Below are 13,594 nucleotides of genomic sequence, written 5' to 3'. Positions count from 1 at the left end.
CCTCCTCTATGTACGCGCATCTCAGCTCCCATAGCCGTGCATCTGCGAGTACTCGTGCCTCAAATCCAACGCGAGTAATCGTCTCTACATGTGAAAGACGCTAGTCTCGGCCCCGCCCTAGCTGCTGGTCCACCCACTGCTGCAATGATGTCTGCAGCTCTGCCTCTCGCTCAATCCGGCGTGCCTCCTCCGCTCATGCCTCGTCACCTGGCATGAAATCACAATATGAAAAGCGTCGTGGAACGCATGATGCAACCACCGATGTATCAGCACCCTCCTGCATCAACAACGCTCTCTGTGCCTCCTCCCTGTAGTGCTCTCTCAAGACTACATGGGCGAATGGATCAACAGCCTGACGATGACCAGGATATAGATCATCCATGCCTAGTCCTCTGTATGTCGCCACATCAATGTCAGCAAAGCATACAGGGCACACTGATCGTGCCACCATGTGGTGGGTCATGCAATGGAGATGTGCGATGTGGCCGCACCCTAGTCCAAACCACCCTACGGTGTCAAACTCCTCGTGGCAAAGGAAACAAGTGGCAGTAGGCTATGACTGCTACGTCTATGGGTGTCCTAGTCAGCACATCTACAGGAGGAGCAGGGTATAGGGCCACGCTGGGGTCGATCCTATGGCGAGATGGATCACGACTAATATGCCTCAACTGCAAAATATAGTGCTCTGCGCGATGGTATGCTATGCGTGTCCGAATCCTCTGCTCCTCCAAATCTATCTGCAACAGTCGTATGCGAGACTCCATCTCCTGACGCAATAGATGTGCCTGCAATGCAAACATGTCGCGTACATGGTGAGAATTAACCAAAAAACTTCAGTTCAAAACACGCTACAAAAAAATAAAGTAACATAATCAAAATAACTAACCTCATTCCTAGAGTCGGCCAACAATGCCTCCAACTCTGCAATCCGTGTGTCTCGAGCCTCCAACTCGTGCTAAGGCGGCGTAGATGTGGGAGGTGGTGTAGATGTGGGAGGCTCCATCGATGATCGAGGTGGGGGAGGTGGAATCGCAATAGATCTCGATAGGGTAGAGACCATGTGCTGCAAGGATGATGCCACTGAATGAACATCTTCCCTAATCTGTCCTCCCACCGCTCGCAATGCCGGTGCAGGGATGGTGTGCAACTCTGGTGCCTCGCGTCGACGCCACGAACACCTACAATCTGACGCTCCTGACGCCCCATCCTACCATGTCCCACTCCTGATCCTGGACGGGTACTAAGGTAGTCCACCCGATGACCAAGCACAAACTCCGCGTATAGCTGCATGGCAAACGACCTGGCTATCTGACGGTTGTGAGGCAATCGACCACCATTCACAGCGAGATATCTCGGATAAATGTGTGCTGCTATGATGGGGTGCCTACAACGTAAAATATGCAAGGGGAGCCCTGATCGTGGTCGCATCGCCTCGGTGTGACCATCCCAAAACATATCCTCCAAGGCCTGCCTGTGATGTGACTCACACTCAAACAACTGTCGAATGGCTCTCCAATCCAAGCCACCACCAGTGATCTCCGCCTCAGCCTGTGCCTGAAAGCTATCCACAATGTCCTCAACTGTGTCCAATTGACCCAGAGCCTCAATAACTGAATCTAGACTCGCAACCAAGTGAGGGGGTGCCCTAGCATCCTGCAGTGCCCTCATCTCAGCTCTCAGCATCTCTATCTGCATATGAATAGTGGTGCTAGAACCTGTGCGCTGGCTGGCGCATGCACAAAAAAAACACATGGAAATTAATATTCTATTTGGGTAATGAAAATAATATTCTATTCAATATGACTTATAATCTATTTACGTAATGAAAACTATTTGTACGTACTCCTTGATGAGGTAGGATGTCGTTGGGATCATCTTATGCACCTACCGGTAGATGGGCCAAATGTGTGGCTCAATATTAATCAATATTATTAATAATTCTTAATTTTGATTAGAATTTTTTCACTCTAGTTGTTGCATTTTTAAACTTAGATGTCTCAAATATTTTTTCCTTATATGTTTCCCTTTTTTCACTTTTTATCCAATATGAAACTTTTCCACATGTGGTGTAAGGACCACATTGTCCACTTATGGCCCCTATACTAAGGACAGATAGTGGAGAGGTTTGGTTAATAAGACCTTCTTTGAATGCTTTACTGCCTTGGGTTTGCAATAGATATGGAGGAGATAGAAGGATACCTAATACATTACTTTGAACGATACACAAGCAAGGTGCATCTAGTATTTCTCGGACTACACATTAAAAAAGAGAGCGGGTTCACACTACAGACCTTTTAAAGCGAGAACTTTGAGAAAATAATTAAGCCTTTTCAATATTATCTATTTTGGTTGGGCAATCCACCTCAACTAGTGGCCATTCCTATAGATCATCACTTGGTTCCCATGCTTGGGGAGAGAGGAGACCTTTGGACAATCATAAATTATGTATGTGTTTTCGATGCGCTGGTGCATTTACAAGATCCAATTAGCCATATGCTTATGCATCTAACCACTCTAGTGTTGGGGTCTTTGCCTATGTGGTGTGGTGTTTTAGGGATAATGCCCATGTGGTGTTTTATACAGCCTACTTACTCTACCTAAATTATGAAACAACTCTTAACCAACTATATAATCTATAATATTCCACATGAACGATGATTTTTTAAAAGATGGTTTTGAAGACTAAAAATAATTCCAAAAATAATTTAAAAAACTTTAAAATGCATTTCAGATTTAGAAATATTTTATAATTATTCCTATAAACTAAAATTTAAATGTTTCTTTATATTAATAAAAATAGCACTAATTTAAACTTTAATCTCTTTTTTTTTAAAGATGATTTTAAAAATAAAATATTTACATTTTCTCATTTTAAATAAATAATTACCTAATTCCAAAAATCATTTTAAAAAACTTTCAAATGCATTTCAATTTTAAAAATATTTTATAATTATTCCTATAAACTAAGATTTAAACGTTTTTTATTTCAATAAAAATAGCTCTAATTTAAAAAAATAACTTTAATCTCTTTTTTTCCAAAGATGATTTTTTAAATCCTAATTTTTACATTTTCACATTTTGAATAAAAAATGCCTCATTAAACTTATTTTAAATTTAAAATTTTCACATTTTAAATTATAAATGTCGTAATTCAAAAATTTTAAAAAAAATTACAAATGCATTTCAAATTTATAAATACTTTATAATTATTCCTATGAACGTTTTTTTATTTAATAAAAATAGCTCTATTTTTTTTAAAAAAATTCATTTTCACATTTTAAATAAAAAATGTCGTAATTCATAAATTTCAAAAAAACATTAAAGTGCATTTGAAATTTAGAAATTTTTTATAATTTTTCTTATAAACTAAAATTTAATTAAATTCTACCAAAAAGAAAATGCTACATAAAAAAAACAGAAATATAGAACATTTTCACATTTTGAATTAAAAATGCCTCATTAAACGTTTTTTAAATTTAAAATTTTCACATTTTAAATTATAAATGTCGTAATTCAAAAATTTACAAATGCATTTCAAATTTATAAATATTTTATAATTATTAATATGAACGTTTTTTTATTTACTAAAAATAGCTCTATTTTAAAAAAAAAATTTCATTTTCACATTTTAAATAAAAAATGTCGTAATTCATAAATTTCAAAAAAACATTAAAATGCATTTGAAATTTAGAAATTTTTTATAATTTTTCTTATAACCTAAAATTTAATTAAATTCTATAAAAAAGAAAATGCTACATAAAAAAAACAGAAATATAGAACATTTTCACATTTTGAATAAAAAATGCCTCATTAAACGTTTTTTAAATTTAAAATTTTCACATTTTAAATTATAAATGTCGTAATTCAAAAATTTTAAAAAAATTTACAAATGCATTTCAAATTTATAAATATTTTATAATTATTAATATGAACGTTTTTTTATTTACTAAAAATAGCTCTATTTTAAAAAAAAAAATTCATTTTCACATTTTAAATAAAAAATGTCGTAATTCATAAATTTCAAAAAAACATTAAAATGCATTTGAAATTTAGAAATTTTTTATAATTTTTCTTATAAACTAAAATTTAATCAAATTTTACCAAAAAGAAAATGCTACATTAAAAAAACCCTACCTGGACTCTCCCGCTCCGGCTCCGTCGATGTCCGTTTGTGGCTCTCCGTCATTTGCGCAATTCCGTCGAAGTCCTGCAAATCCAAAATCGGTGGATGAGGAGGAGCTCGATCGAGGTATGCGGAATGAGGGGGGTCGCTCTCCTTTTATAAGAAAAATTAGGGTTTAGCTACCTCGATCGAGGTATTCTGCATGTATGCCACGACACCTCGATCGAGGTATCGTGACATGCCCATACATCTCGGCACATCTACCTCGATCGAGGTATCGGCATGCCACGATACCTCGATCGAGGTATTGTCACATGCCCATACATCTCAGTACATCTACCTCGATCGAGGTATCAACATGCCACGATACCTCGATCGAGGTATTGTGACATGCCCATACATCTCGGTACATCCACGTCGATGGAGGTTTTGACATGCCACGATACCTCGATCGTGGTATGTCGGCAGAAGCGGGATGCCAAGTCATGTGTCCAGCATACCTCGATCGAGGTATGTCATCTGCCCTGTCGGCTGCCCTGTCGGATGGCACATACCTCGATCGAGGTATGCTGGGCATGCCACCTGACCTCGATCGAGGTTGAGCTGGATTGCCACGATACCTCGAACGAGGTAGATGTGGCATGTATAGGTGGCTTGCCAGCAAGCCTCGATCGAGGTAGAGGCTCGGTCCGGTGAAAAAGCCCAGTACCTCGATCGAGGTATTGGCTTGGCTCGGTTGTCCTCGTGTGTGATTTTCATTGGAGCTAATACCTCGATCGAGGTATTGGAGACCGAAGCAAAACCTTTGTATTTTCACTCGAGCGGGTGTCACACTCACCCGAAAGTGGTCCGGAAGTGGATACCCTTAGCTTGCTACCACCCAAAGGTCTTGCGATTCTTTAACAAAAACATTAACGAAAAGCTTCAAATTCACGACAATTCAGTGCGAAATTGATAACATTCATTGCAAAAAAAGATCCTGCAATTCCTCAATAGAAAGAGTAACGAAAAATGTCAAATAGTTTAGATATTTAGGAAATTCCACCCCACCAGCATGTTGATTATCATTTTGATCCTCCACCGCATTATTCAAATGTTTCGTCACTATGTTTCATCACTGCAATTTGGTGGAGAGGCAGAGGATTATGTTCAGACTACTCACTCCCTACCTGCCTTTACCTATGCCGCAGAGAGAGAGAGAGAGAGATGCCTACTCATCAAAACTATCAAAACTAACTTTCCATGTAAGCCCCCTTTGAACTCAACATCCACGTCCTCAATCTCAAGAGGAGCCCCTTGAAGGAAACGTGGCGTAGTCCCTGATTGACACCCCAAACTCAAAAATAAGGAAGATATGAGTACTCAGACCCGTCTACGACGGTTTTGTTCCCAATTTTATAAATTTTCAAGCATTTAATCCAAAGCTTTGATACATTAATTATTTTATTTTTTATTATATTATGGCCAAGTGAGTGTTTTTTTTCAAATTTTCCATTAATATATTTTATTAAACTAAGGTATTTTAAGAATTATAAGATTGTGTACTTTATAACTTTCTTCAAGTCTGTAGAAAATATAATTTATTAAAATAAGGTATTTTAAAAATTATAAGGTTGTGTATTTTATAACTTTCTTCAAGTCTGTAGAAAATATAATTTAGAATTAAATATTATAAGAGATTATTTCAATTATATTTTCATTTATAATTACATTATTTCATAAATATTTTTTTTAAATATAAAATATCTATAATAAATCCTATGATGCAAATTATGAATTTGTTTATCATATATTTGCTTTATTAAATATAGTTTACTTTTCTTGAATGAAGTCCTTTTAGTCATTTAGATGTTTCTTTAAATTATGAATTAATTTGTAGTAATCCAAGATGAAAAATATATAATTAATATATTGTTTGAATCGTTTTTAAAAAATAATGTATTGATGGAAGTTTGATTAAAGATATTGAACCTTCCTTTCAAGATCACTTATTCTACAATTTTGATATGCTATTAATTTTGTATAGCTTTTTTTTCATAATTTTTTGATGCCTTGCCTATTCTTTTTGCTTCCAATTGTAAATATTCATGTTGCAATTACCCCTGGAATTCTGAAAATATCAAAGCCAAGCTTCACCTACCTACAAACAATCGCCCCACTACTTCTCGGTTGGCTCTAGATCTTAGACACTCTAACGGAGTGTTGCATCCGCTCTTCAATTCTCTACCTTCTTCCGTGTAGCTCGAATCAATTCAACACTGAGAAGAAATTTTTCAAAGCGAAATCTGACGATGTGCATTATCCGATTTTGAGAGAAGGATGCCTAAAGTTTTGACTTCCTAGAGGCAAATCCAATCTCAGGATGATGGCGATAACAAAAACTACAGATAGCACATAGAGCTCTTCTAGTATCACTCAGACGAAACAAACAGCTCCAAAGCTCCATTGCAAAAAGGTATAGGGCTTCCTGCCTCTTTTACGCCCTCTATCGCTGCCTCCTCGTGCATTCCCTCCCCTCGCCTCAGCCCAGACCCCCTGTCCCACCCTGTGCATTCCTTCTCGCTCCATGTGCTAAAACTGCATCCTTTGATCGTTGTATAAGGATTGATTTAATCTCAACCTGGACCTCCCTGTGCATTCCTTCTCACTCCATGCGCTCAAACTGCATCCTTTGATCATTGTATAAGGATTGATTTAATCTGGCGTCATTGAATTTTGTCAGTCTTGCGATCCATCTTGTCTCCTCCCTACCGCTACCTGTGCAATGAACACCTCACCAAAGGGCGTAAGTAGCTGCATTGCGAACATCTGCAAAATGTAATACCATGTGTTTCTCAGTCATCGGGTTCCTGACGTGAAGAAAAGATTTGTGGATCACCTTCATGAGGCCCTACTATCGAATTCACCATTGCATGTTCATAGTTTCTACAGCCAGCAATCGAGTTGATTTTGAAACGTATACTTACAGAAGCATTGAATATGGACGTCTCCCCTTCTATCAGGAATGCATGAACATTGCCAAATACTCAGAACGGCATACCGAGAGATATCGAACAAAAATCAAACAGTTATCGTTGATCCAACCCAAGTAGTATGTCGAGCGGAGCTTCTGGATTCCCATACTTTGCACACTTTTTGGTCTTGTCTGATTTGCAGGGTCCACATTTTGGTGCATAAATGGGGGTGCACTTTCAGCGATCCTGTTGGGCAAAGCATCCATGAGACAATCGTAAGCTAAGCCCACAAACGACCTTGAGAATGGAAGAGTCTGAGAGTCCTTAGCCACAACCACATGCTGAAGATCGGCTTCCGTTTCGATTGTATATTCTAGCAAATCAGAGGCAAATCATTGCTACACATCGGCAAAGACAAAGACTGGCATCACAGCATCCTCGAGAAGCTAGTTGAAGTGGGCAATTTGTTGAGGCCTACCTGTGCTTCCAATGCGTAATCGAGATGTATAACTCCTTCCAAGAGTTATACACCGAACATCGCCTCTGGCCATTGATCGCTTCTCGTAATCAAGATCCAACCTTATTGCAGAGGTGCAAAAATGGCCTCGTATCCATAGAAGCAGTCTCTGGCAGGAGGACTTTTAACTTGAGGATCTCTACTGCATAGCAACATATAAGGCACAGGGAGCTTGTGCTTCTTCCGCGACTGCAACCGTCCGCTCTAGTTCTCCACTGTACTACAAGCAGTGTCTACCCAAATTACCCAAATAGATACGTTCATTATACCCACCAGACCTTCCATTGTTTCATATCTTTTGTGGTGAGGAGGTCGATGAGATTGGAAGGGCTCCTTCGGTTGGCATAGTTGTGGAAGGGCTGCTCTATGATCTCAGCTTCGTTGGCAGGCTGGGGATGGCATCGTTCAGCCCTCCGAGCTCCTCTTCAGCATCCTCCTCCACCTCTCTCTCATTTGCCTCATTCGATTTCCATCCATATCAAATTGACCTTACCTTTTCCCGAAGTCAATGCCACCCTTCACACACCTTCCATTCATTCCCTGCCTCCCTTATCAAATTTAACGGTTGACTGGTTTAGCAACCATGCAGATGCTTTGGGGGTCGCATCGCCCACCTCAATCACAAAATCTACCAATCCAAGGAGTGCCTAAGGCCAGTCTTTCATCCTCCATTCCTACCACACTCCCAATACATTAATATTCGAGATCAAAGCAAGAAATGAGAGCATCCCATATTCTGATTACTTGGCCATATTCATAATGTAGATTGGTCATCACCAAGCTCTAGAATTAACAAAACATCTCCCTGATAAATATGTGGCACTCTACAATTCGCAGCAAAGAACGCATGTAGGAACACATCTCCTACTGGAAAAGAAAATTTTGAAAGAGTGCATACGTTCACAAATAAGTGTGAGATTCTACAAACACAATCATGTTCTCCGTCACCGCTTACGTGCATAAGTATAGATGGAAGGGACGAGTGGAAGCTCGTCCGATGATGTGCCAACACCCAGGAGCATGAAGTGGCTTACGGAGAGGTTATACTATCATTGCACTCATTGCAAGCGAGAAGTACGACATCAACATCGTATTATCATGTGCCACTTGTGGATGTATGGGGAGGAGCCCAAACCAGTACCCACCGTTGGTGTTGCACGTGTTGATGGACCATCGGTAAGTCAAAGCTATTTAAGTTCGCAGTCTTATTGAATACCAAGAAATACAAGATCTTATATTTACACGAAATCTTAAAATAGGATGAGGAGGGTGACGAGGGTACGCATATACTTTCACACTTTGAGCAAGACTATAGTCTCTCGGATGATGACGAGGGTATGGTCGACATGATGGATTCCATTTTTAGGGACACTACACCCCATGTACACGTGATGTCAGAGTCTGAGGTCAAAATGCGAGAGTTGCAATCAACACAATTGTACGAGGGTGCTAGGATGTCTAAACTACATGCTTGTCTCTCAATCTTGAATCTGCAAGTAAAGTATGGGTGGTCGGATACAAGTGTCTCGGCCTTAATGAGATTAGCTCTTGCATTAATTTGACTCATTATTTAGATATTGTTTGTTTTGAGAATCGTCATATTTGTTTTGAGAATCATCATTTGGATAGTATATACCGAATCATCATTGTTCGAAGCCTATGTATGTTCAAATTGTCACAGGTTGCTCCAGAAGATGTTGCCTGCACCAAATACCATGCCCGCATCAAGAGATGAAGCGAAAAAGATGCTAACAACGGTGGGTATGGATTATGATACCATCCATGCTTGCCGTAATGATTGTATTCTCTTTCTTCGTGAGCATGGAGATTTGGCTAGTTGTCCAAAGTGTGGGGAACAACGATATAGAGATGACTTGCAGGGTGAGCGGATACCGGTAAAGGTCTTGAGACACTTTCCCATCATTGCAAGAATACAACACATGTTCCGATGCAAATCCATAGTGGAGTTGACGACATGGCATGCATCTCATCGGTCCACTGATGACACATTGAGGATTCCCGTAGATTGTGTAGCTTGGAAGCACATAGATAATTAGTGGCCAGACTTTGCGAGGGAGCCACGCAACTTACATCTTGGGCTCGCCATGGACGGCGTGAATCCTTTTGGGTTACGCTCGACATCTTGGTCGACATGGCCCATAGTCGTGGTGAATTACAATATCCCACCATGGCTAACAATAAAAAAGGGACACCTCATGCTTGCACTACTTGTGCCAGGAAAGTACAAGGCAAAAAATATGGACATGTACATGGCACCTTTGATAGAAAAGTTACAGATATTATGGAGAGGAGTGCAGGTCTTTGATATTTCCAGAGCTCCTAGACATACCAATGATAATTTGGTCACGGGTATCTTGATGTGGACCATGCATGACTACCCAGGATATGGAGAGTGCGCAGGTACGCGGTTGTGTCTTTACATGTATAATGAGGGATTATGCTTTTATGACTCTCTTTCGCATGCATGTCTTATACTAACACATACATGCACGCATGCAGGACTTGTTACAAGTGGGTACCATGCTTGTCCTGTTTGTGGACTGGCTCTGAAATCACTAGCACGCTACTCTAAACATATGAGGAAAAATGTTTATGAAGGTCATGCTCGATACCTTCCACTCGACCATCTCACACGTGGAGGTCAGCTTGATCCACCACCATCATATTTGAAGGCAAGTGACTGGATTCAAGCTTGGAGGGTGAATGGAGAGAAACCTCCTCCTGGTATAAAGAGGCTATCAATCTTTCACGAGCTTCCTTATTGGGGTCAGTTACAAATCAATCATCTCTTGGATCCCATGCATATCTTCAAGAATGTGGGGGCTACTATTTGGGCACACTTGGTTGGTTCCAAAGACTCGAGAGGAGTGTGAGAAGACTTGCGTGCTATAAATAGGATGTCTCATTTGTGGCCCCAAGTCCATGCTTCGGGAAAAGTTGTTCTACCGAAAGCAACATGGATCCTCTCTACGAGGGAGGAGGCAGCAGTCAAGGTAGACATTGCCTCTTTTCAAACACTAACAACGTACATGCATTGCTTAAAAGGAGCATTTTCAAAGGACAATAAGATTAGTGGGCTCAAGTCCCATGATTAGCACAAGGTCTTACATGTATTCTAAGTAGAATTAGTGTACCGATAATCATGATGCGTTAGCGTAATTATGATTATGTTATATTGTTGACATGACTTCTTTATTGCTTTGATAGTTCATCCTCCCAATTACAATAAAAGGGTGCTTACAAGAAGATGTTAGAAATGCTATATTCAAGATCAGTGGTATTGTGAGGTATGCTTACTATTAAATTGCATTGATTGCATTTTTTTCAATTTAAGCTGATTAATCTGTAGACTGATTATGAAAATATCTTACATAGACATGTGAAATAGGTGGATATCTCAAAAAGAGATCTCCATATCGAGCATCAAGAAGGCTAGGCTGGAATCCATCAAAGCCGTATGCTTGCTTGAGAAGCACTTTCCCTCGAGCATTATGATAACTCAAGTCCACTTGCTTGTGCACATAGTTGATGAGGTGGCTATAGCAGGTACCATTTATAGTCGATGGATGTTTTTTCTCGAGCGGTTTATGAAAACTTTAAAGGGATTTGTAAGACAAAGAGCAAGACCAGAAGCAAGCATGGCAGAGGAATGGCTTGTGCAAGAGTCATTAGTATATATCACAGAGTTTCTTGCATCCACGGATCCCCATATGCTGCAAGCTTGGCATAACAAAGATGATGATCGCATCATTGGCGAGGTTCCCCAAGGAAAAGGGATTGAAAGAAAGATGAGTGAAGAGCAAATGGAGAAATTCAATAAGTTTTGTATCCTCAATAGCCCTGAGATGCAGAAGTGGACTGAGAGATATGAAGTGGCCAAAGCAGAAAGAATAAATGCAAGGACGAGATTCAAAGTAATGTATAGGCGATCGCAACCATATCCACGGGATCTGGCTATAAACGAGTGCGAGCGAGAGTTATCATCTGGATGTATAGTGCATGTAAGTTTCTTACCTCTTGACGTAATTAAGTAATTATTTGTGGCAATATACGCTATAAAATAGATGCATCTTCATTGTTTTAATGATGCTCTTTTACAATACAAAAAGTACAGTGCATTATGGTCATATGGACGACATTTTCGCGTGGAATGCATCGATTCAAAGAGAGTTACGTATGATTGTGGAGTCATGGCTAACTTCACACAAGATAGCCGAGCAAGTGCTTCGGATACCAATCTTCTCTCCTCACAGTTGGATTATTGTGGAACCATACGCAACATCTATGAAGTTGATTTCAGACGATTTAGTATTTTCATTCTTAATGTAAAATGGTTTAGAACTATTTACAACGGTCCCCATGCGACAGTGAGAAAAGATAGTAGCGGTTTCTTTGCAATAGACTCCACCAAACATTGGACCGATGAAAGTGATACTTTTTTTCTTCCCGAGCACTATGAGCAGGTGCATACTAATGATTTAATGAATCGAAGCTTTCGTTTTTAAAGATCCATTGATACATGTACTTGAGCATAATTTCATATATATAATTGACGACATTTGGCACCCATCTTCAATATAGCTGGTTTTTCATCCGAATCGTTCTGATCCAAGATGGTGGCACGTGATCCAAGTTGCACCACGAAGTAAGCAGATTTTTGAAGATAGAGATGTGGATATGGAGATGCCACTACCAATGCCGGATCCAATTGATGAATCTAGCGAAGAAGATGTAGATCACCATATGAGCCAAGAGAAAGATGTGCATAATGACATCACACGGGAGGAAGATGGAGATCACGATATTGAGGAAGAAGACAACGATCATCAAGAATCACCATACTTTATTGAAGAAGATGATCAAATACTTTTAGGTGAACGTACGATGCTAGAGTACGATGATGATATAGGAGATCAACTCGGTATAGAGTTGGAGATAGACTTGTTTGGCGCCTTAGACTTGGCTCAAGATGAAACAGTTAATGTAAATGCTCTTAATTGATTTTTTTCATCTCAAACTTGGACATGAATATATGAGCTTCAAAGGCTTGATGTACATGCTCTCATATTTTTATTCTCTATGAGATCAAACATGTATGAAAATTTAAAAAATTGTCATTGGAAAAAACTAACTTTTAAGGCCTATATGGAAAAAAAAACCTCTCTAAAAAACGTCGCTATAAAATAGTATATCAGTGTCACTATATAGCGACACTTAAAAGTCGCTATATAGTGACCTTTATAAAAGTCGCTCTATAGCGACTTTTGGCAAGTGCCGCTATATAGCGATGCTTTACGAAACTCGCTTTTCATATTGACGATTAACGCCACGTGGGCACTAAACGTCGGTATGTAAACGTCGCAATAGGATCCGTGTGTAGTAGTGGAAGCACAATTCTCTGCACGGGTGCTGCATGTGCTTGGGCTTCCTATCTAGTTTGGAAGGGCAAACATACTCAAAATTCTACATTGAGCTCTATCGATATTTTCCACGCACCTGGTGGTCAAAATCGACTTCCAATTAGCCCTAGAATTCTAAAAATATCAAAGCCAAGCTTCACCTGCCTGCAAACAATCGCCCCACTACTGCTCAGTTGGCTCTAGCTCTCAGACGCTCTAACGGAGTGCTGCATCTACTCCGATGTGCATTATCCGATTTTGAGAGAAGGATGCCTAAAGTTTTGACTTCCTAGAGGCAAATCCAATCTCGGGATGATGGCGATAACAAAAACTACAGATAGCACATAGAGCTCTTCCAGTATCACTCAGACGAAACAAACAGCTCCGAAGCTCCATTGCAAAAAGGTATAGGGCTTCCTGCCTCTTTTACGCCCTCTATCGCTGCCTCCTCGTGCATTCCCTCCCCTCGCCTCAGCCCAGACCCCCTGTCCCGCCCTGTGCATTCCTTCTCACTCCATGTGCTAAAACTGCATCCTTTGATCCTTGTATAAGGATTGATTTAATCTCAACCTGGACCCCA

This window comes from Dipteris shenzhenensis, chromosome 22 (assembly GCF_047967505.1).
Source record: "Dipteris shenzhenensis isolate YYH24624 ecotype China chromosome 22, Dip_SZ_1.0, whole genome shotgun sequence".
NCBI lineage: Eukaryota > Viridiplantae > Streptophyta > Polypodiopsida > Gleicheniales > Dipteridaceae > Dipteris > Dipteris shenzhenensis.
Note: the sequence above shows the minus strand (reverse complement) of the source record.